Source organism: Meriones unguiculatus, chromosome 9 (genome assembly GCF_030254825.1).
Source record: "Meriones unguiculatus strain TT.TT164.6M chromosome 9, Bangor_MerUng_6.1, whole genome shotgun sequence".
NCBI lineage: Eukaryota > Metazoa > Chordata > Mammalia > Rodentia > Muridae > Meriones > Meriones unguiculatus.
This window is the reverse complement of record NC_083357.1, coordinates 31,758,327-31,784,109: the sequence shown is the minus strand read 5'-3', so window position 1 is coordinate 31,784,109 and position 25,783 is coordinate 31,758,327. Positions and strand designations below refer to the sequence as shown.

The window sequence follows — 25,783 nt, the reverse complement described above, 5'->3', positions numbered from 1 at the left end:
TTGGCAGTGAGAAGTTAAAGGGGATTTGAGATGGAGTGGAGTGATTTTTAAGTGTATTGGGAAGGGTGAGTTATATTCATTTTAATATCACCAAGTTCTTTTAAAGGCTCCTGTTTGTCAACGTTAAAGCTTTTAAATCAGAATCTCCCTTGATCAATGCTCGCTGGAACACAGAAAGACAAGGGCAGACATTTAACAAACAGGGAAGGAGGTCAGCAGACTTCTGAACAGTACAGTATGTTAAACAACCATCAGTGAATAGGACAATGCAAAACACAGCCAGCACGAAGGATCAGCGCTTCCTGTTGTGTGACATTTCCTGGGGAGATGTAAACAAACATCTATTCACCCCAGATCCCCAGTATCAAAGCGTGAGCAGAGAAATGGTGCTGTCCCCTTGCAGCCTGGTCAGCCAGAAAGCTTGTCAGTTACTCAGCAGAGAACGCATAAGCGCTTACTTACAGGAAAGCGGGCTGTGGGAAACAAATCATTATGCTTTATCTTCAGTATGAAATGTGTTTGGAGCTCTTAGGAGAAGAGGAGGCACTAGGCCCCCATCTTCCCCACCTAGTAACTGGTGCCTGCTTCTTACACACTCTCAGTTTAGCTTGGGGTTGAAGAAATTGCACACTGCTAAATGACTAAGCCTTTGCATCAGGAAAGGGGGGATTTGAAAAACGGGCAGTGTGAGATGAGAGGGGCAATTGCAACTCTCTGGAATAACTACCACCGAGTAGGGAAAGGAAAGCTGAATGGGTGTGTGCATGCGCATGTTCGTGTATTCCTGTCTGTGTGCGTCTTTGTATGCATATCTGTGTGTGTGCGTGTGTGCACATGCATTTATATGCATATGTATGTGTGCGCCTGTGCATCAGAGAGTATAAAATTACCTTCTACAGAGGAGAGAATAAGTTTATTTGTCTCACTTTCCTAACTTGAAGCCTCTTAAATTTGTTATGAAATCAGTATCTTGTTCCTCCCTTGGGTGACATAAAAGTGTCTCTATCAATGTACCCCTTCAGCATGGTGTCAAGCGAAGGGCAACTGCATCAACTGTAGGTTAACCTTCTACCTTCAACATACTGTAGCATCCTCAAAGGTCACATACACCTGGGAAGCTGGAATCCCAGGTGAGGTCTAGTCCGGATTCTATTCTGGAGTGCTAATAGCTCTGTTGACATTACCACAGACCTAGTTATCACTGTTAATTTCATTGTCATGACTATTGGCCCAAGGTCCTCAGAAACCACTCTTTATAATGGCTACAGTTGTGTTATGCCCAGGGGAAATAGTGATTCACAATGTCTGTCTAACACAATGGCAAAACATTTAATTAATTAAGTAGGGAGAGAGTAGCACCCTGTAGCCATTCTGATCAACACTCCAGGCAGGTCCTGAATCATAATGGTCTTCATTCTCTGCTTTCCGTATGTCAGTGAGCTAGGAAAGGAGAGTGGAGAGTAAGGTGCTGGAAGCCTTACACAAAACAAAAACTATAAAATTAGCATCTGAGAGAGGCCTGTTGTCAAACAGGAAGGCTGGAAACATGAAGCCACAGCCCATGTGAATCGCTGGAGCCACCAGCTAGGTCAGAGGCACTCAATATCTGAATGTGACCTGGGCTCCTTGTAATATTAAAATGCACACCTCTGGGTAGAGACATAAGATATTGCTGAGATACAGTAAGCATTCCTTGCCTTGGTTGGACCGGATGGAATGAGCTTGAGCTTGGGAGAGCCATTTCACTCCTTGCCAACTGCTTCAGGCAGGACAGCTGGCCCCACCGCTGGCCTGAGCAAAGTAGGAGAGCTGTCTGCAGTGACATGGGCTCAGGAGAGCTGGCAGGCTGACCGGCTCAGCTTCTACCCAGGCCCAGATCCAGGGCTCAGAGTTAGCTCACCCCCAACATCCACCCTGTCTTTGAACTGCTAGAGCATGAGGAGGGGTCAGTCCTACAAATCCAAACCTTCTGACACAGGGCAACACCAGGATATCCAAGAGAAATCCTGGTGAGCAGTCAGTATTTGTAGTGTAGCAGAAGTCAGAGGCCTTGAACTGGAACAATGACTCATGCATTTGCAAGCAAAGAAGGGTGGGCAAAAGGGTAAACCATGTGAAAAACTGACACGCTGAAACTTATAGCACAAGATATATTTGTTTGCTTGTTGTGTGGAGCTGGAAGGTTGCAAGGGTAAAGGACAGATATGAAAAGGCAGGGAGATTATTTGGATGTGGGGTGCATGATGCAAAATTCACAAAGAATCAATTAAAAAGTTTAAAAAGAGAAAGCCTAGATTATGCAAATGAGGATTAAAACCCGTGTTATGCAAATGAACCAGAAAGCCTGTATTGTGCAAATGATCCCCAAAGCAAATATTACATAACACGAAAAAAATCTGGTGTCCTTTGTTTTTTTTAAATATTTATTTGTTTTTATTTTGTAAATGTGAGTGTTTGCCTGCATATCTGTCTGCATACCATATGCATGGCCACGGAGGTCAAAGGAGGATACCAGATCCCCTGGAACTAATTGTGAACAGCCATTTTCTTTCAGGAACTGAACCCAGCTCTTCTAGAGCTGCAAGTGCCCTTAACTACCTGAGCATCTCCCTAGCTCTGATCCTGTCTTTTGTACAGTGTGGCCATGCTCACACATATTTGGGGCTAAAATAAAATATCTCTTGTCTTGAGATGAGAGCTGTGGGGTTTTTTTGGTAGATAAATATCTCTTGTCTTCTTTGAGATGAGAGCTGTGGGTTTTTTTGTTTTTTTGTTTTTTTTTTTTTTTTGGTAGATAACAACAACCTGTATTGTTTTATAAAGTAAGTAATCTAAAATTGAAATGAAGCCAGGCTCAACTGATGGAGTGCCCAGCTCTGTCTATTTTCCTGAGAAAACCACTTCTCAATACATGTGGCCACCTTCAACTTTGCTGTTCTCCAGAATGCCCACTATTAAAGGTCTCAGGGCTGGTGCTCCTGGGGGCTGCTGAGAGACCAGCAGAGTGGGAGATCTTCACATTATTAGAGGCTACTGAAAGGGAACTAAGGGATATTGACCCTTCCTTCTCTCTTTTGCTCTCTACCTGTGAGGTAAGTAGGTTTGTTTCATTATGAACGTCCATCCTGATATGAGACTTCCCATGGCCCAAAGCAACCAGACCACCAGATCCAAAGCAACAGAGACAATCATGTGCTGGACACTGCAATATTATGAGATTAAAAAAAAAATTTTGTTTTGTGGGGTGAGTAGAAAACCAGGGATGGATTGCAGGGTCTCTTTTATGCTAGCCATGTGCTCTACCACTGAGCTACATTCATGTCACTGAGCCTTTTTCTCTCCTGCCTCAACTTTCTTTAAAAATGTTTTAATATTAGTGTATAAACTAAAAGTGTTTTTATACATCTTTATTTATTCACAATTTCATAAAAATATGTGATGTGTTTGATCACAACCCCATTATCCACTCTTGGCCCCCTCCTACCAAACCTCTTCTTCTCAACAAACTACCCTCCTATTATCATGTCTTTAGAAAGGAATCCCTCCCATGCCTGTGACATTTATTTAGGGTTGCTTACGTGACCATGAGGAGGGTTATTACTAGAGCACACTTTTCGTCTTGTCAGTCAGATGAATCCACCTCTCAATACAGGAAACCAGAACACCCTGACAGACTTGTGCCCTATTTAGGTTTAGCCTTTCACTTCTCCTGAAAAACATTTAGGAGAAAGAGTGGAATAAACATGGTATAACTGATGATTAGATGGGTATCCCAGTGTAAACAATGTAAACAGTCCCTTTTGATAGCTTTACTCCTTTAGTTTTAAATGATATCATCAAAATGGCAGATATCCAAGCATTTCCAAACACACTCTGCAAGTTTTCAAAATGGAGTTATTATCCAGTAAACACCATATCACTCAAAGAAGAAGCACAATTGAGTTATATCACAACCTTAGTTCTAGAGAATAAGGAGAAGCTCCTGTAGAATTTTGATTAGAAATATTCTTCACGTCTCATGATGTGTATTTCCAGTTAGTTCTTTTTAACTATATTCATAGGAAAAAAAAATGTGTTGTCAGACATGCATGTGCTGAGAGTTTTTGCTACTCCAAGAAAAGACAAAAATTCTTTAAGAGGGTATGCCTGCTCTTTTAGCCTTGGAAAAGTAAATAGAAATATTAAGAATAAGACAAAGAATTGAATTAAAAATGGGCACTATGGTAGAATGGAGTGTCCCTTGGGTGTATGCCCAAGAGTGGGATAGCTGGATCTTGAGGTAGATATATTCCTGTCTTCCTGCGGAACCACCCCACTGATTTCCATTTTGTCTGTATAAAGTCTGCACTCCTGTCAGCGATGGATGAGTGCCCCCCTGCACTCTACATCCTTGCCAGCATGAGTTGTCACTTAGTTGTTGATCTTAGCCATTCTGACAGGTGTAAGAGGGAATCACAAAGTTGTTTTATTTTGCATTTCCCCGATGGCTAAGGATGCTGAACATTTCCTTAAGTGTTTCTCAGCTATTTGAGTTTCCTCTTTGGCTAATTCTGTTTAGATCTGTACCCCATTTTATTTGGTTTATTCATCCTCTTGATATGTAATTTTTGAGTTCATTATATATTTTGAATATTAGCTCTCTGTCAGATGTGTAGTTAGTAAAAATATCTTCCAATTCTGTTTGTTGACATTTTTTCTGATGAATGTGTCCTTTGCCTTCACTTTCATGAGGCCCTATTTATTAATTATTGATCTTAGTGCCTGTTCTAATGATGTTCTGTTCATAAAGTCTTTCCCTGTGCCAATGAATTCAAGACTATATCTCACTTTCTTTTCTATCAGGTTCAGTGTATCTGGATGTAGATGAGGTCTTGATACATTTGGAGTTGAATTTTGTGCAGGGTGATAAGTATGAATCTATTTGACCAGCATCATTTGTTAAAGATGCTCTCTTTTTTTCTAGTGTATATGGTTTTAGACATCTTTATCAAAAAAATCATGTGTCCATAGGTGTGTTGCTTTATGTCTGGATTTTCAGTTTGATTCCACTCATCAACATGTCTGGGTTTGTGCCAACACTATGATGTTTATCATGCTTATTACTAGCTTGTTACATGCTTATTACATTAGCTCAGTAGTACAGTTTGAGGTCCAGGACATTGATAAATCCAGTAGTTCTTTTATTATTCAGATTGTTTTAGCTATCCTGGCTTCTTTGTTTTTTTTGTTTTTTTTTTTTTTTTGGTGTGTGTGTGTGTGTGTGTGTGTGTGTGTATGTATGTGTTTCCATATGAAGCTGAAGTTTTTCCTTTCAAGATTTGTGAAGAATTGTTTTAGAATTTTGATGGGAAATGGCATTCAATCTGTAGATTTTGGTTTTTTGTACAGTGGCCATTTTTACTCTTAATCCCACTGATCCTTGAGCATGGGAGATCTTTCCAATTTCTGATATCTTCTTCATTTTCTCTCTAAAGAGACTTGAGGATTTTTATCATACCAGTTTTTCACTTGCTTGATTAGAGTTAATTCAAGATGTTTATTACCTAAGGCTATTTTGAAAGGTGTTGTTTCCCTGATTTTTTTCTCAGTCTAATAGTCAATTGTGTATAAGAGGGGTTCAAATTTCTTTGACCTAATTTTATCCAGATACTTTGCTGGAAGTGTTTATCAGCTCCAGGTGTTTCCAGGTGGAATTTTTAAGGTCATGTATTTATAGTATCATATCATCTGTGAATAGTGACACATTGACTTTGACTTCTTCCTTTCTAATTTGTGTGGCATTGATCTCCTTTAGCTGTCTTATTGATCCGCTGACACTTCAAGTACTACAGTGACTAGAAATGGAGAGACTAGACAACCTGTCTTGTTCCTGATTTTAGTGAGATTGCTTTGTGTTTCTCTTCATTTGATTTGATGTTGGCTATAGGCTTGCTGTAAACTGCCTTTATTATGTTTAAGTATGTCTCTTCTATCCTTAATTGCTCCGAGACTTTTATCATGATGAGGGTGTTGGACTTTTGTCAAAGGCCTTTTCTGTATCTAAAATTTTTTGTCTTCCAATTTGTTTATATATTGAGTCACATTTATCAACTTACATATGCTAAACCATCCCTTTTGTCTTGGATGAAGGCTACGTGATCACGGTGAATTATCTTTTTAATGTGTTCTTGAATCTGGTTTGCAAGCATTTTATAGAGATTTTTTTGCATCTATGTTCATGAGAAAATTGGTCTATATTTCTCTTTCTTTGGGGTCTTTACCTGGCTTGGGTATCAAAGTAACTAAGGTCTCATAAAATGAATTGGGCAATATTCTTTTTGTTTCTATTTTGTGGAATAATTCGAGGAGTATTGGTATCAACTCCTCTTCGAAAGGAAAGCCTGGTAGAATTCTGATCTAATCCCATCTATCCCTGGGCTTTTTTGGCCTAGAGGCTTTTGATGACTGCCTCTAATTAGGAGCTATGGGTCTATCTGAGTTGCTTATCTGAATTGATTTAACTTTTGTAAGCGGTGTATACTGAGAGGAATTTTTAAGTAGGCATTGGAGCTGGATCCCAAAGTATTTTAAGAAGGAATTCTGCTTTTCAGGTAACCAGTATCTCTGTCCCTTTCTGTGATGCTTCGGTCTGAGGCTATGTGCAGTAAATAAATGAACTTCATGAACTTGGAATACCTTTATAAAGTTACTATTGAATAGCTTTGCTTGGATAATAAGGTAGCACTAACAGATGCTTTACAGGTGGCTGCAGCAGAAGCAAGAGGTAGCTGAGCTCCTTACGGGTAGGCTTTGGTTTTACATCCTTAAAGAAAACAGGTGTTTGTGGTTGGGGGATTGAGGAGGCCGGTAGGAAAGAGCCCTTGTGGTATTCTAGGAAACCACAGACCACTTCAGCTGTACTTCTGTGATTGATGGCACCCTGACAGTCTTCTACTGTACAACTGCACTGTCTCAAATCTTGAAGTGCAGAGTATTCACTGTGCTGTGTGTTTTCTACCCTAATCTGGTATTGACACGTGCCCTCCAATGAAACATATTTATATCACATCTGCAGCAGAACAGGATGGACTGTTTATCCTATCTTACACTCATGGTCCAAGCAGAAAATGGGAAAAGTGAGGTCTGAGAAGGAATCTGATGGGAGGCAGGTTAAGAAACACCAGACAGAAAAGGGGTGGGGCAGGCAAAGAACTTAGTCAGGACTCCACAGACATTCCAACATTGGATTGAAGACGTGCCAGACCCTAACACCTATAATGTGGAAAATCATGGATATCTGTAGGACTAGAGGCTTTTTAACTTCCAATGATTACAACAACCATTTCTATGTGAAGATAACACCAGTTTCCTGAATTGATGAACCCATATGCCAATACTAAGGACCAAACATTCTAACTAAAATAAAATCAAGGTGTTTGGACTATCATTTTAAAGGAAACTGAATATGGAAACTGAAGAGCAGAATCTAGTTCTATGCATATTTTTAAGCTACTGCTTTTCCTTAAAAGAAAGCAAAACAGATAGGTCCAAGTAATGAAACCACATTTTTCCTTTGTGCCTTTTTGGCATTTCAATGGTCCAGAGGACAGCATAGCTGGGCCGGGCAAACATGCTGACAGTGATGCTAATGTAGATAGCTGAGGGAGGATAAGTGACTTGAGGACATGTCACAGGATGCAAACAGGAATAAATAATTCCAGAAGTGACTAATTCACTATGCAAACTCCAGTATAAGCATGGAGCTGTTCCTCGTCTCTCAGACCGCAAGTGTCAGATAGGCTGTGTCAAACTCCCTTTCCTATCAGGTAGAACACCCACTACCACGACTGTGTCACTTCCAATTATTCACCTACAGCTGTCAAATTCTTCATCTTAAATCCACTGACACACTCACAGATGTGGCTTCAGCCTACAAAACAGTAAATGGGAGAAACCACCACTCTCATGATGATCTCGAGCTTGGGTAGAGCTTTCTCTTCTGCATTTAAAGCACAACTCACTCTGAGGCCTGGTAAGGCTGCCCTCCCCTCAGGGGAAGGTGATCAAAGAGCCAGCTACTGACAGTCCTGCTGAGACCTGATAGGCTAGGGTTAGATGGAAGGGGAGGAAGACCTCCCCTATCAATGGACTTGTAGAAGAGGCATGGGAGGAGCAGAGGGAGGGAGAACAGGATTGGGAGGGGAAGAGGGAGGGGGCTACAATTGGGATACAAAGTGAATAAATTGTAATAAATAAATTAAAAAAGTGAAAAAAAATAAAGCACAACTCACCTCTTTGGTCACAGAGGCTGGAAAGAGAAGAGGAAGGTGAGCAAATTCCTGTTTGACTTTTCTTACATGGCTGTCATGACTCCTGATGTTAAAATTCCTTCCCCTTCCCTGAAATCTTCTTCCTTGCCCTCTACACCCTTGCACCCTCCTGTTTGCCCCTCTGCTTCCCTTCCTCCTCCTTCCTTCCTTCCCTTTCTTCCTTTTAAGGGCTGGGGAGTAAACTTTACTCCTTGCATGTACTGAACAATTTTGCCAAATTCCTTTATTATTCATTTCAGCTGCCATGCAATTACACTTACTTGTGGGGACCAGTGTAACATCTAATTACATACACATAGAATGCAATGATCAAACCAGGGCAAATTTGGCTATGTATAACATCAAACATTTATCTTGCCTTTGTGTCAGGGATATTCAAAATCCTCCCTGGCAGTTATTTTGAAACACACAGATTAGTTCTTGTCTGTTATCAGATCCAGATAACAATTGAAGGAACATTTCAGACAAACCTCCTAGAAGGAGGGGCACAGTGAGAGGGAGCCAAGAGAAAGTAATAGAGAATAGGGTTGATAGGATATATTAGATTCATCTATAAGATTGTCAAAGCTACCTTAATTAATAAAAATACATATAAAGTCATGTGTGCTATTCAAATGAAGTTCTATAGCCATCCTTGCTCTATCTTCTGCTGCTTACCACACTCCCTGAGTTTTGGTAACCACTATTCTACTATTCTTTATTGAGATCAACTTTGCTAGTTTCCACATATAGGTGAGAACATGAGGATGTGTCTTCTTGTGACTGACTTACTGTTCTAATTGTAACAGCCTCCCATCTGTTTGTGTTGCCATCAGTAACAGGATTACAGTCACTTATCCCATCAAGGGAATAAGAAAGATAAGAAAAGACAAGAAAAATGTGCAATAAGAATTGAAGGACAGAGGGGTGAGGAAGAGGAGGAAGCGAGAGGCATTTATAGCCACCCTGTCTTTGGAATTAACCAAAAGGAAGCTGGAACAAGGTGCGTAGAGCTGACTGAGCTACAGGTGCCCAGTTGAGTGTGAGGGCAGATTTTCTAAACCACATTCCACCAGGACAACCTTCAGTGAGGTGATGAGTCCTCGGGGTTGTTGAAAAATTGTCCACGGAGATACCAGTAAGGGTATTGGACATATATTTCCCCTCATATATATAATTTCATATATCCCCTCATATTCACTCCAGGCTACATACAAAGGTGATACCTCTCTTGGTGACACAGTAGAGAGTTGACTAGAAAGATTTTCCATATCTTTCTTCTTTGAATTAACACTGCCCCACTTGCTTCAGTTCCCCAACTATTTTATTCCACAGAATATTCTAAAGCTGCTTCTGCCTGAGGTTCTACTCTTAGGTCTGAGCCCTCTTGGGTAGCACTTAACCTCTCAGTTTGTGCCTGAAGTTCATAAGAGGGAAATTCCATACTGAAGCATATAGACTCAGATGGATGTCAGCTCGAACACCCTAAACCTCTTTTTGATGTTTCTACATTAGGTCCCCACTTACTTCCAAACCTGCAGTCCCATTGTTTTCCAGACACTGTTTCTTCTTTGAAGGTCAGCTCTGGAATTACTGGAGCCTAATGAAGTACTATTTCTTTAGAAGTTTATTCCTCTTGTGAAGGTTCAACAATAGATTATTCAGAAAAGCAATTCAAAAGCCCAGCTCTCCGTACTCCATTAGCAACAAGTTAGAGGCTTAACTTAAGCCCCAATGCTTCCTTGCAGAGTCAGTCTCAACCCAAGTTGCTGGGGACTTGTGGACCCACTTTCCTCATCTTCCACATTCTGTCCAATACCCTTACTGGTATCTCCGTGGACAATTTTTCAACAACCCCGAGGACTCATCACCTCACTGAAGGCTGTCCTGGTGGAATGTGGTTTAGAAAATCTGCCCTCACACTCAGCTAGGCACCTGTAGCTCAGTCAGCTTTACCCACCTTGTTCCAGCTTCCTTTTGGTTAATTCCAAAGACAGGGTGGCTATAAATGCCTCTTGCTTCCTCCTCTTCCTCACCCCTCTGTCCTTCAATTCTTATTGCACATTTTTCTTGTCTTTTCTTATCTTTCTTATTCCCTTGATAGGATAAACCTTGTCTCCACTTCTAGCCTTTCTCACCTAGCACTGGAATCATGAACAGGAAGCTGGGTTAATTTCTGCTCCTGGATAGATTTATCATCTGATAACAATGGTTTGTTCTTGTCAAGAATTTGATCTCTTGTCTTCATAAAGAGGCATAGGAATTTGGTCAGTGATTGGAGAAAGGAAATGGACAGACAACAAAAGGGGAAAGTTACACTATTTGAGTTGGAATTCAAAAGCTGACATGCTTAGCAGGGGGCCTGTCAAAGGCATTGTCTGTAAGTGCCTATTAGGGGGTAATTGTTGCTCGTACTTTCTTGCTGCATCTTCAGGTACATCGTGTTGTTTCTTTCTACCCTCTGGCCCTAGGCTGCTCTTCTTGTGGGTGCAACACAGGGTTTGAGTGTATTATCCAGGTGTCCAACCTTGTCTAGGGGAGGGAAGATTGTCCTGCTGTCCTCATCAAAAGGATGTCGTGAACTGTTTACCATACCACTTATAAAGGAGGCTACTGACGGGCAGCCGTACTATGTTCCAGAAACGGCAATATGCCTGAAGGGGTCCCCAGCCTGAGAGCTACCAGGTGTCCGTGACAGGATATGCTGCCCGCCAACTGTACGCCTTGTACTGTAAGATGCCAGTACAGATATGCCTATGATGCTGGGGAAGCTCTGGCCCTCAGAAGCCCCCTGACCCCCTGCTCAATAACACACATAACTTTTGTTAAGAGGTTATGCTCTTGCTTGACCCTTTCAATGAAGAAGGAACATGAAGCAGCTCAGAAGAGTTCTCCTGAAGGCACTCTTGCTCCAGAAACCATGAGAAAACTCCTACAGGGGTCAAACTTCTGGCTTCCAAACTAGCTGGAACTTACAGTTCACAGCCAAATCCATACCCAGAGCTGTGGTGGAAACAGTACCCCCACTCAAAGGACCATCAGTTTGTACTACCTGAAGCTAGAGGGAGGGGGAGAAAAAGGGAAAAAGGAAGGAGAGAGTAGAGGATGCTGAGAGAGCATACAAAAAAGCCAAGGCAAGTGATGGCTAACTTCTATTTAGTTGTATATGTTAAACCAGGACAAGAGCTGGACAATGAAAAAGATAGCTCCCCTGGTCTTGGATTCTCGGCATTTATGAATGAAAGTGCTCCACATCCTGGTAGCTCTCCTTTCAAAGGAGCTCATCCATTACTGGGATAATGATTTTCCGTCTGGACAACAGCACAACCAAAGGCCTATTACACAGGCAATGTAAAGTTAAAAAGACATTATGAAGAAGACTGTGGCTCATGCCGACTTTTGCCAGCCCTTTTCCAGAGATGATTGCCTGGTGCTGACATGTGTTTATTACACTTAATAATGTTTACATAATTCTTCCTTAAGCTCATTAGAGCTGTCAGATCAAAAGCAAATGTGTTTCCTTCTCTGTTTATGTCTAAAGTCTTTGCAGTCAATAAAGAAAGATGAACGACAGCCAGAGCACACTCAGTGCTCCTGAGCATTACAGGAGGTGCCAAGTTAAGCTTTTGCTGGGCTACTCCTGGGGTCAGGCAGGACCCAGGGCGGGCGAAGGGCCGACTCTTTCTACTTCCCTTTCTTAGCCAGCAGGCTTCGAACTTTAAGGTGCTTGGGAAACCCTTTTCCCCAGCCTTCTGAAATATCCGTAGGCAGCTCCGGTTCCCAGAGATTCCGATTCAGTAGCTGCGGGGGTTGGGCCCAGCAATTCCGCTTTCGGTCAAGCTCTCAGGTGATACAGGGTCCGCACTTGGCAGCCAAGGTGAAGATTTCAATTACAGTACTCTCTTTTGTTGGGACTGGCGGGGGGTACCCCCTTGGCAATTTGGTATGTCCTATCCTGTGGCACCAACAGCGGTGGTGACTGTAAGCAGCACAGTAGCCAGGTAGCTGTGGCTGCAGCTGCCAGCCGCAGCTCAGAAGAAAACCCTACTAGGCTAGCTTGGAGCTGAAGGTAAGCGGCCAGCGTGGGGAGGTGGAGCCTGGAGCCCGGGGGCGGGGCCTGGAGCCGGGGGCGGGGCACAGCTGCCCGGGCTCCCGCTGGTGGCTGGTGGCGGCGGAGGCAGGGGCTGAGGGCACAGCCAGCGGGCGGCGCGCCGTGGACTCCCAGCAGCCCGCGAAAGGTAAAGCCAGGAGCGCTCTCACGGGCCTCTGGCTCGGTCGCTGCGGTGCCAACCCGGAGCGTCCCGGGCCATGAAAGCTGCGTTTGGGTGCCTGGGCATCTGTGTGGCATCAAGGCAGCGGCTGATGCCCAGCGGGGGTTCTGCGTGTATGGCCCTAGGTCCGGGGTTGGGGGAGTGGGGTCGCTGCCGACGTCTCAGCCAGGCTAGGCTGTCCCGACTCGGAGGCAACTTTGTGCAGCTCTCCTTTCGAAGTTCCCTTTATTGCCATTGTCTTAGCGCCTCCAGTCTCACCAGCTCCCCGGACTCCAGCTTTGTTCTCCTGCAGTCTCCAAGGGTGGGAACCTGAGAGACCCTGCCAAGTTGCACCTTCTGGCCCGCTGGGTCTATCCTGTCCGGGTCAGCACCCCTGAAGGGTGCAGCGCTGTCCAAGGCTCACCAGGGCAGACACCGCCGTGAGATGTGGTGCCCACCTGAGCACTGGTAATCGCTCCTTGAGGGTCTGGACTGGGAGCCCAGGCGTCGCATCTCTGGGTTGTACAAATTTGGGGCGTGAGAGGGGTTGAGAAAAAGTTTGGGTCACAGACTGGGCCTAGAGAACTGGTAGCGTGAGTTGGAGAGAACCTAAGATGCTAGAGAATGAGCTGAGAGAGCAGGTCCAGGAACCAGCCCCAGAGGCGGCAGCTTCTGAGCCTGAATCTTTGGCTGAGGTGAGGTGCTTGGCTGTAGCATGCAAAGTGGCTGTAAAGGAGGTGGAAATGGAGGGAGGTACTGGGACTGTATTTGTGCCCCGCGTCTGGATATTTTGGAAGAACAATGCAAGGGGAACCTGATTGTATCCCAGTTCCCAGAGCTGGAAATAGGGCTGAAGTCAAGGGTGAGGGATAAGTTTTATCCAGCACTAGAACTGGCTTTGAAAGCGAACAGGTGTGTGTGTGTGTGTGTGTGTGTGTGTGTGTGTGTGTGTGTGTGTGCGCGCGCGCGCGAGCTCGCGCGCGCCCGTGAGCGCCTTGAGTGAGTGTGGACATCGCTACTGCGAGCCATGCTAAGGAGCTGGACCTGAGTAGTACCTTCTCCCGCCTCGTTCTCGATTTCGACAGCTTTTGAATTCCAATCCGTTCCACTCCTGGCTCTGGCAGGAGAGAGGCAAAGTGAAGATCTCAGAGTAGAGCAGACAAAAGGGCACATTTGGAAGACCCTAGGAGGGCTCGATGCCTGCGTGCACTTAGACCGGCTCCTTTTCTGCCAGCTCCAGAGAGGACACTGACAGGACAGGAGGGAGATGGGCACCCAGAGGAGAAGAGAGCTAGATTTTGAAGCATCTTGCCTGATAAGCTGAAGAATTATAAATGGACTTTTAAAAAGACACTAGAGAAAGAAAAATAATAATAATAATAAAGTAAAGATGAAGCCAAAATTGTAGAGGCTGTGTGTGGTGCAATAAATTTGACTATTTCCAAAGGTGTTACACAGAGCGGTGCTCAAGTGAGCCTGAGGTCCTCCTTGGAGTTTTTGGCGGCTTTAGGTAATCCCCATGACACGTCTTTCCTGCACCTATCCCCAAAAACCTTTGACTGCCAGGAAGAAGTAAAAGTTATATACGAAAATAAAGTGCAGCTAAATGAAGTTTAAATGAAGCTTTGAGCAGGATTAAATGGCTTGTGTAACTGCTGAGTGCTGTTAAAGTACTGTCAGGGTTATAAACTAGCCAGACAAAAATAAAGGAAAAAAATAATTGTAACAAGAAAATGAAGGCTTTACAAGAACTTCAGTAATGAACACATAACAATTGATGGTATGATGCAGTAATTATTTTCGTATTTACGCCATTAACGATTGTAATTTAACGTTAATGTCCTGGTATTTTATTTCTTCTCATTTGCAGACAAAAGCACATCTGAGGCTCCATCAGGGAGTAATTTGGTAATATAAAGCATGAATAGGAAACACTAAACCATGCTCAGGACTCTGACAACATAAAGCGTGAAGCAAAATAACCTCATTTGCTGTTTATTATCTGCTTTTAGAATTCTGTTTACCGTCATTTGCATAAGTGAATAGCTAAATTGTATAGCATATCCTGTTTTCAAGAAAAAAGAAAAAAGACACTTGAGTCTTATACTGGGGGAGGGGGCAAAACCGAGGAGGTTATCCTTCCAGGAGGCATGAAGAAATTGAAAACTTCATGGGAGCTGAAGCTGCCTGCAAATAATGGGAACATAGATTAGCCAAACCTAACCATCTCCGTTTTATTTAACTTTGCTTAGAGAGTTTGGCCCAATGGTGCACATAAGTCATAGATGAACAGGCTCTATCCCCTATTCTTGCTAATCTTAGGAACACCAAACCAAAAATAAAGCACCACACATTGTAGCACAAAGCGATTCTCTTAGTGTGCAAAACTCCTTTCTGCTGTTCAGAGTTTCAAAGGACAGATCATCTGGAAGTAAGGACAGATGACTTTTGTAAAAAGCTCAAGACACAGAAGTTATTCACATTTCCCATCTTAAAAATGACGGTGAATTAACTTTGGAATATTTGTTAAAACTGCCTTACTCATATGATGAAGAGAACAATTAGTAATTGTATTAAAAGAGCTCTGAAGTACATGCCAGAAAAACAGCTGAGCCACACATGTGCTGGTTGGGAGTGACCAGTCAATCACATGAATGTTTTTTAAAAGTCCATTTATCTTTGCCAGGCACACACAACATTGCCGTGATTGAAGGGGCCTTTTCTTCCCCATGCAAACGCACCAGGCTTGTGGGAGACAGCACTGTCAATTGGGCATTAGCAGGGGATGGACTCTCTGCAAGGACTGCCTGAGTGCTTCTAGGAACAGGGAAGTTTTTAAAGGCTACATCATTCACAGTGGCGGTGGTGATGTGTGAGACTGGGGCAGGTTCTTAGACTCAATGCTCACGAACTTGAGTGCAACGGTGTGCACAGGGAACACCTGTGTCCTGGGCACCATGAGGTGAAGAGTTTTATTGCACAAGAGCAATGGCAACATCGGATAAGCACACAAGCAAGTCTCCTGTCATCATTCAGGGGTGTCACTTCAGCACAGATGAGAATTCCATTCCGTTTCCTAGAGTCGCAGGTTACCAGAACCAGGAAGCATGTTTTCCCCTGTAAGCAGACCATGCCCCCTGGTTTCGCCTCTCTGCACAGCACGAGGTGCTTGTTTCCTCCCAGTCTTCCACCCTCTATTTCTTCTCCTCTCTTCCTTCTCCCTTTCCCTCCCCTGTGCTCCTCCCTCCTCTCCTCATGTCATTCCTTTGTCACTATGGTGTCTCCATCTTATTCCACTCTTCTCATCCGCTCTCCTTTTCCTTTTCTTTCCCCACTATCCTTCTTAAAGAACCACTCAACAACCGACCAACCAACCAACCAAACGAACACTTTTCAGTTCCTCTCTGCATCAGTACCTTTGCTTCTTTTGCAGTTTGGAGTCTGTGTGTATTATTTCAATCTCATATCCAGAAAATTAAATTTCTTTTCTTTTCTCCTCTCTGTTAATTAATAAATAAATACAAGGCAGAAAAATAAAAGAAATGGCACTGATGGAATGTGTCAAAGCAGGGCTTCTGAAACTGTTTTAACTCATGATCTCTTTTCCAAGGAAGTTTCACAGGATTCCAGATTTGTAAGTATGCGAAATGAGGGTACAAGTCACATATTTACTAATAACAAACCGTTAAGAACTTTATTTTAAATAAATTCTTTTATCCACATATAACTTTTCCACCTATTAAAGATGAAAACAGTTTCATACTGACTATGTGTATATTTTTAATTTATTTTTACATAAAAACAGTCTTGCAAGACATATTTGATACTGCAGGATATAGAAAATCTTCAGTTTTGTTCATTGTTAATTGATGTTTTGTTTTTATAATCATCAATGCTGAGAAGGCTCCTTCACATAAATACATGGTAAAAATTGGCAGATTTGTGTTCAGCATCATTTTAGAAATTAGAACATGCTTCCTAATCCTGAGACAAAGTTCACTGAAACTCAGGCCAGAAGCTCATGCCGAAATTCTGTCTGTTTATACACACATTGTCGTGTCTATCCTCTTCATGCAGTTGTGTGCACGCAGGTATGATTATATGCATGTGTAAGTGGAGGCCAGAGGTCAGCATTGTATATCTTTCCTTGAAAGCTCTCTACTTTTGTTTTTAGACAGGGTCTATGGTTAAACCTAAAGCTTACTGGTTCAACTAGGCTGCCTGGCCAACTGGCTTCAGAGAGCTGCCTGTCTCTGCCTCCCTACCCCATCTCCCAGCACTGGGGCGACAAGTACCAGACACAGCCATGATCGTTTGTACATGGACAGTGGAAATTCAAACCTCAAGTACCCATTGCTTACATGCAGGCCAACTCCTCCAACCCCCAACTCCTCAACAATAACTTCTGTTCATTGGTTGGTTGGTTGGATGGATGGATGGTTTATCGAGACAGCATTTCTCTGTGTAGCCTTGACTGTCCTGGACTTGCTTTGTAGACCAGTCTAGCCTCGAACTCACAGAGATGACCCTGCCTCTGCCTCCCCCAGTGTCTGCATTCCAGGTGTGCACCAGCATCAACAATAAATTTTAAAATTAATTCTTCACCGCCTTGTGGTGTAAAGATATACTAAATTTTGATGCATACATGGTAAGAAGAAGGCAATCATTAAGAATCTTTTGCTGTGTTATTAAGCCATTGTGCTTCTTTAAGAACAGACAACTTGTCATGTACAGTAAAGACACAGCAATTCCTAATGCGTATAGTATCTAATCTGAGCTGAGGTGTTTCAGTAGTGTCTGTTTTGTTTTTTTTTTTTCTTTTTGGTTTTGTTTTGTTTTGTTTTTTTGGCATGGTATAAAGAGATGAACAGTGCAAAGCACATATATCATGTGTTCAGAACTAAGGCTATAGTGACGTTGCATGAAGCAAGAGGGTAAATGCTGCCAGAAACATCTTGGTTCTATTTCCCATCTTGTATTATATATTTAGAAACATCTTACTGTTGTCAATTTTTGTGATGACCCCCTATCCAGTTGTGTGGCCCTCTTATAGGTTCACAGCCCATAGTTTAAGAAACTATGATGTCAAATGATTTTTCTCCTGTTAACAGTTTTTGCAGCTGGGTAACAAGCCAGGCAAGTAGCATGCTGGGTTCACCTGCCATTTGGAAGATACATGCTCATTTTTACAGAGATGGTTAAAACTGAATAATGGCTTGGATGATGTTATGTAATAACTCTTGAGTACATGCTGTATGCCAGATTCTTGAGGTAGAAGACCGAGGCATGCTATTTATTTCTCATTCTTAGGTGACCTGTATTCTACAAAAGTTGAGGATGGAGACTGAACTGACATGAGCCAGGGTGCCAGAGCTAAGAATGTGAGTTCTCATGCTTTTGGCTGTAGCCTTCAGTGTAGGCTCCTTTTCATAAAACCTGATTGCTAAACATAGAATAACCGTGTGGATGGTCATGGAGAGTCTGAAAGCTGTAGTGGCTATATGAGTGTGAGCACACATCAAGGAAATGAAATGATGGGTGGTGATAACGGCACTCCCTGGCACTATGAGCTCAAGTTCCACAGTGCTCAGTTAAGATAGGTATATTTGAAGGTTGGGATTTCTGCAGGAAAACATGGTACAGACAGCTCACTGTGACTTTCTGGTATGACTACGGAGGAAGCCTGAAAAACCGTGGGATTTTCCACATGGGATAACCTCAGCACCTGTGGCTCTGTGAAATCTTAAGGGCCTCCCTGCAAACGCTTTTCATTTTATTTGAAGACACTGTACTTTATAGTTTTGAGAATAAATGTTTATGTAATCTGTTTCTTGAGAGAGTGAATGGTAGATGACTGTGGGTCTGAGCTGAAGAGAAAGGCGATGGTTCTGAGTGGGAGAGATGAACAGGGGATGAACAGAGCCTCTGGGTAAAGGTGATGTTTTGATCCTGTGTCCTTCCTCAGTGGCAATGCACTGACCCTGCTCACAAGGAAGGCCTTGGAATGTGTGAGAGGAGACTAGACCAGCATCATTGAACCTCTTACTGGGTTTCCCAGATGAATCCTACTTTTAAACAAAGTTAATTAATAAACCTAGTTTGAGTCACAGAAAAGCCCAGAAAGGAAAGAACATGTTTATAACCCATAAACTTCCTGGGTAACTCTTTCGTGTCTACCCTTTCTCACATATAGCTCAAGTGGCCTTATTAAAGTGATCATCAAGCATATGACGGAGGCTTATTTCATTCTCCCTGAAGGCATTATGCCATAGCCACAGTGTCCTCAAGGCTCTTTATGATTTGTGTCTGTGTTGATTCTCTGACCTAATTTCATACATACATAAACACAGACACAGTGACCTTGAGGAGTGACTGAATGGACAAATGAATTTTCATTGAGCAAGCCTGGGAATATGTAAGGTCCTTACTGGTGCTTATTGAATATGCAAAAGTGGGGAAGATCTTAATGGAGAAATTAGATTAGAGAAAAGAAGTACAGAGGTAAATTAGTGAGGAGCTGGAAGCAAAAGTAATGTATCAAAACTCGTCTACATTCTTCGTGACTTGTGTATTTATTGGTTCCACACGTCTGTATTGAGCTTCTAATTTGTACCAGGTGTCAGCATGAAGACTGGCTGTCCATCAGAGAGGAAGAAAGTAAATTCATTGGTCTTGTGAGACTGAAAGTCTATTAGGAACTAGATTACAATGGATTTAGCAAATAGAGCTATAATTTAAGATGGCAGTGAATTCTGGGAAGAAAACATCATCAAATTGTTTATGTCTCTCCCGTCATGTATTGGCATTTTTAGTTGAATGAATGAATGGGCTTTTTTTGAGGAAAAGTCTCCCTCAGTATTTCATGCTTCCTTAGAACGCCATATCTTCTTGCTTCATCCTCTCAAGCGCTGGGATTATAGGTGGTACCACCATGCTGGGACCAGGAAACATTTAAGGTACAGGGCAGTTTATTGATCAGGCCTGCACAAGTTCCCTGGAAAGCAGAGATGAGTACAGTTTGCACAGTCTTGTCTTAGTGCACACATGATCTTTCCTAATTGTTTTCTGTTAGTGGAATAAGTCTTAATTTAAATTAGTTTAATTTAAATAATATTCAATAATTTAAAAATGTTACTATTTGTGAAACAGTTAATAAGACCCCAAGTGAGTGTTGCCATGCGTTTAATTCTACATGGTTCTAATTCACTTTATCTTGCTATGATAAAATACTCTAACTAAAAGCAACTTAGAGATGAAATGGTTCAGTTCTGTTTACACTTTCAAGTTACAGTCTGTCATTGAGGGACTCAGGGCAGGGACTGAAGCAGAACTCATGGAGGAACACTGTTTCCTGGCTCAGTTCCTGGCTCATGTGTACATAGCTTTCTTTCAGCCCAAACCTACCTGCCCAGAGATGGTGCTACCCATAGTGGGCGGGGCTCTCCTTTATCAATTAGCAGTCAAGATAATCTCCCATAGCTCTGACTCAGGTCAACCTGGTGGAGGCAAGTCTTCAATTATGATTCCCTTCTCCCAGGGTGAGTATTGCTCATATGAAGTTGACAATAAAAGCTAAGTGGGATATAAATATATATTAAATGTTTCACTTTTACAATATTCATTAAGGTTGACTTTTGACTAATAAGGAATGAAGAAGTCAGAGTAGGCAAGATAACTTTATTTTTGTCTTACGTATCAAACATTCAGTATCATATGAAATAATGGTGACAATGTTAAACTGAAGTTCTTGCAGTTCCATGAGGTCAACCCATTAGTATATTGTCTTAGCACTAAATTTGCACCCTGTATATTTTATTTCTGTTGATTTGTTCTAACAGCAATAAAAATTCATAGATTCCAACTCACTCTGGTTGTCTTAAAAGGGCCAATGATTAGAATGGTTTACAGGCTGTGGTCCAACTACTTCACTGGCTGACTACCAGTGATGGTCCAAGAATCCAATAGCTAGTTGTTCAGTTCGTGCGGCTGGATGTCTCAGATGGTCTTCAGTATGTGCCATAATCCTGAAGAAATAGATGCTAATGCCAGTAAGGGAGTGGCCATGCCAGGAAAATCGAGAGCAAGCAGGCAAATAGAGCAAGTTTCCTTCATCTTTGTCCCTTTTAAGACTGCCCCAGAAGGTTTGGTCCAGATGAAAGGTGGATCACACATAACACCGAGACAGAAATAGTGCCTGGGCGAATGAGACAGTGCAGGACTTTCAGATCTTAACTTGAAGGGACCTGATGGTGTTGGGTCCTGAATTATTTTAATAACATTGCTGTAGCAAATAAAGCAAGCTTAGTGGCTCCAAGCACTGCGCAGTTCATTTTTCTCAGCCAGGATTGGTTGTGTACTCTAGCTATAGTTTCATCAAGCCACAAAGTGGTCACCAGCATAAACTTTAAGGAAAAAAGTGATTTTTATTTGTTTGTTTGTGTGTAAAGGGTTTATGTCTCTCTCTCTCTTTGTGTGTGTGCATGTGTGTGTGCACCCTTGGAAGCTGGAAGAGGGGATCAGATTCTTGGAAACTGGAGATGCATGTGGCTCTGAGCCACATGACAACGGTGCTAGAAGCAAACTCAGATTTTCTGCTCTCTTAGCCACTGAGCCATTTCTCAGGCCCTGACAGCATGAAATTTTATCTAAGTTTTTGGGAGAACTAAATTCCCTAGAAATGTAGGTCTGTGATCCTTAGTTCCTTCCTGGATGTGCACTGGGATTCTGAACTGTTAGAAACATACCTTTCACTTAAGACGCTAGACATCCTCAAAGTCAGCAATGGCTGATGGATGGTCATTCTTAGCCCTCAACTTGACTACCTCTGTGATTAACTAAAATACAAGTGTCCGGGCTTACCTGTGAGGAATTTTTCTTTTCTTAAATCATTTGAAGTAGGAAGATCCACCTTTAATCTGTATCTTACCTTAGGAAGTGGAAGACCCACCTTTAATCTGAACCAAATCTTCTGGGGCAGTCTTATAAAGGACAAGGATACTCCCTCTATTTGCCTGCTTGCTCTCTATTTCTCTGGCACGCCCACTCCTTCACTGGCATTAGAACCTACTTCTTCAGGATTCTGGCATATATTAAAAACAGCTGAGACATCCAGCCTTATGAACTAAACAACTAACTACTGGATTCTTGGACCATCATTGGTTGACAGCTATTGTTGGAGTAGTTGGACACAGCCGGTAAGCCATTCTAATAAATTTTATGTATTCTAATGCATTCCATATATTATATATATATATACATTTACATATATATGACTAATACATGTTAGTCATATATGACATGTATTTATATATATGATATATAAATATCACATATATATGTGACTTATTCAGTGGGCAAGTCCTTCTCATACTTGAAGATTACCAAACTTTTTTTCCCTCTCCTACTTTTTTCTACTTGCATTCAGGGAAAGCTCTTTGCTCTGGAAGGACAAATATAAAAATTGGTCCACACAGTTACTGCAGGGGAATCTCCCTTTGTAAGGTTGATTGATGACTAATTTTAATTATGTCTGAAGCATCCCCTTTTCCATGTGTGATGGTGTGTTCACATAAATGGCAGGGGAGAAGAAGCCATGGGGTCCACAGTCTGCTCTCCACAGGGCCCGTGGGGTCAGCTCTGGAATGTAGGCTGACTGAGGCAGGCACTCATCTGGAGACTCCCAGGAACACAAGTTGGACAGTCTTATCCGGAAGCTGTAAAGTGGAGCAAATGGGCCTTCCCCCTGTAAATCCTGGGATACACTGAGGGCACATGATGATATTCATGGCACTGATGAAGACATAGTTCCTTCATCAGTTGTGGTCTCCAAACAGTAAGCCTCAACAAAGAACTTTCCATGTCCCGAGTGGGACATTCAAATGCCTTCAGGAAACATTTGGGAACCATCTCAGCCCGGCAATGACTAATATATAAATGTAAGGCATGGTTTTGAAGTCTGGATTATGGGAAAGTTTAGAAATCATTGTGAAATCTCCTGGATTTTATGTGCCAATTAAATCAAAATTTTAAATACAGGAAAACCTACGTTAACTAAATTAATTCTTATGTATTGCATGGCAGTTAATAATTTATGGTTTTACCTGTACTGAGTAAATACATGCTTGAGTAAAACAGAATTCAATATGCTAGATTGTACTCAATTAGCACTAATACAGGTATTAAGCCGCTACAGTATAGTGAGAGCAGGAAACTTGGGCTTTAACTTTCTGATATGACACTAATCTGAGTGTTCTAGTTTGTTAGTCTGTGGTACAACAGCAGGATGGGGTGGGGCGTAATTTGTGAATATAATGTTCTCACGTATTTCATCTTACAGGGGTGGCTAGAATTCTGGGTTTCTGCTCTTCAGACTTATGGCACAAGTGTAGTTGGTACAAAGACTGAGGAGCTCTACATAGTTGGAACCACTGCAAAGAACGGTTTAGGGAAGTGAAGTACAAATCTCGAGAGTCACAAAATTATTTGTCTTTAGAGCTAAGGAGCAATGGACTTTCATTAACATTGACTGACCTAAATACAAAAAGCATTTTACAAGGTGCTCAGAGACTGCAAAAATGCATACTTGACACTGGGTTTGAGGCAAATAGGATATTTCTGCTTGTTTGTATTTGGTTTAGCTCTTGTTGTACAGATAAGACTTTTTGTTTATCAAAGACTGGCTTCATGTGTGATCCTCCTGCCTCAGTTTTTCATGTGCTGAGAGTGCAGATGTGTGCACCCCAGCGTAGCTCATACAGTTCCACGGGTGGGTTGGAGCCCTGATGGCTGAGAATACAGCTCTGAGCCAGTGGATTGGACTTTGAATGGAGTTCTGACATTCGGTAGATGGCCTTTGGCCAGATTACTTCACTGCTTGAGACTCTTTCTTCCTGTAAAATGGAATGATTAATACCTACCTCCAAGGTTGCTGTGATGATTAACTGGAAGTGTGTCTTGAAAGAACCCACATGTTACTGTTATTTTTGTCCCATGAATCCAGATCTGGTACTTAGCATCTTACTAAAACCCATCAGTTCCCATGCTGTGGATTGAAAACTGCCAGGAGGCTGCAAAGGGCAAATGCTGGACTTCTGGCTTAGCAAAAGAAGCCACTGTGGCATCAAAGAACAATCCAGGTTACACTGAGTCTTCTTCTCTTTCCCAGCTATAGCTGCCGTGGATATTGCTGTGTTTTCATGGCAACAGTGTTGGACTTGGTGCCTAAGGACCCAGATGTCAATTTTTTCTATACTATTCCAGCCAAGCCATATGGATATGGGATTTATACTCAGTGTATGAAACAGAGCACTCAGTTTTCTAAGTCATTGTGGGCTGGAAAAGATTGCCTGAGGCAATGCCTATAAAGTTTTTTTACAGTTTTTTTTTTTTTGTTTGTTTTTTTAAGCCTTGGAATCCAAATGGTTAGTACCTGCTGCTGCCTCTACTGGGCTATTTTCTTCAGTCTAGCATGAGTAAGAGGAATGAAATGGGAAGATGACCCAGAGCCTTCTCCATTATTCAATACACATGTATTGAGCATCCATCTTTTCCCAGCTAGAGTAGGTATGGGGGATAAAGGGAAAACAAGTGCTCATAAATGCATTTCACAGTGCCTAACCTCCTGGAGGCCATGTTCCAGCTGGGCATTCAAGTGCCACCATAATGCAGGATGCTCGCACAGATGCAGGTGTTTGCACATGGGAGAAAGTGGTGGGGCAGCAGCATCGGGGAAGGGAGCCTGGAAAGATATTCTAATTGAAGTGTCACTAAAATATATTTCAGATTTAGATGAGTATCCAAGAGATGCTCTGAAAACAAAAAACATACCCAAACCACACCAGTATTTCTTGATGTGTTTTATTTCTTACACTTTACTTATGGCGATTTAATACAGTAACTCCATGGAAGTCTTTCTTTGTGCCTAAGATGATATCACTATAAATGTTATGTAAAATTTAAAACCTCTAGCACTTGTTAGTAGGTCATTTTCTTGGCCATTCCCCAGGACGCAGCAGCCCTGTACACCCAAGTGCATAGACCCTGGCCTCCAGCCCAGCATGTAGTTGGGTGCTTGTCATTCATCAGAACTGTCACTGAGACTACTCTTACTGTAATTGTCTACTCAGATGGCTGCAGTCAATCAGAAAGCTTTGCTTAATTCAGGATATGCTAGAAGGCCGATTCTAGGTGACTGTAAAATAACATCAATAGTGAGGTTGCTTTAAGAATTAAATATTTATCCTATTCTTATGGTATTTTAGATCAGTTAAAAAAAAACTAACAGAACAAAAATTTATTACATAGATCTAAGCCCAAGATGTCTAGTGTAAGGGAAAACAACTGAAAGGATTAAATAGTAATAAAATAATTAGACATTTTATAATTATGCAAAAGCCTGTATATCTATAAATGATGATGGCTATGCAGTAAGGTTTGAAAGCATCACAATTTGTATCATGAGATTTTCTATAAAAATAAGAAAGGACACTGAGAAATGTCCCATTTTCAGTTGAAGTCGTCAGAAGAAGGGGCATTTATTCTTGATTTCTTTTCTTTTAATTGATGTGGCCTTTTAATTTTTTTTTTTTTATTTATGGCTTCCAAGTTTATGAGGTCAAGAAGTTTTTGTTTTTGTTGCTTTGATTTTCTGTTGAGCAACAGTCCTGAGAGAAATACAAAAAGGGAAAGAAAAGACTGAGAACTGCCCAAGACTGTCTAAAGATGGACAGGGTGGAAACTAATTCAAATGTGTCTCAGCTTCAGTTCTTGTCCTTAAAAACCAGGGAAGCAGCACGTTATAAATTCAAAGCTATAGGTAGATTAGCACACCAAGAGCTACTTCAAAATGGAATCATTTTGTCATTTTTATTTCTTTATTTTCTTTATAGAAAATAAATGCGAGCCAGACAGCAAATTAAAGGGTCATCTTTTCTCCTTATGAAGCTGGTGATCTGAATATTATTTTGTGGGGAATTTGATTGGGGCTGAGGGAGTGATCTTATTATTGGGACCCTTTATGAATAAGGGCATATATTAACTTCCTTTCTACTTATATCCCTTGGCAATCTATCATTCATTATTATTGTGAAGATTTGGCTAAGTAATAGTTCTCTGGAGAAATCATGGGTTCTTTTGTGCGGTTAGAGTTTCCTATGAACTTGAAGAGCCATCTGTAGACCCTCCCAATGGTTAAGAACCCACTCTGAAACCATTTTCTTTAACACATGGTTTATTTGTAAGGCTTCT

At 41.9% G+C, this 25,783-nt stretch overlaps 1 protein-coding gene across 2 annotated transcripts in view; it reads left to right on the top strand.

Moving 5' to 3' along the window:
* Positions 1-12,432: 12,432 nt before the first annotated feature.
* The window catches only part of Rarb (retinoic acid receptor beta), a 648,239-nt gene continuing 634,888 nt past the window's right edge, over positions 12,433-25,783 (top strand). For both annotated transcript variants that reach the window (XM_060390998.1, XM_060390997.1), the window contains exon 1: positions 12,433-12,526. The gene's annotated coding sequence lies outside the window, so the exon portion shown is untranslated. The remainder of the gene's footprint in view (positions 12,527-25,783) is intronic.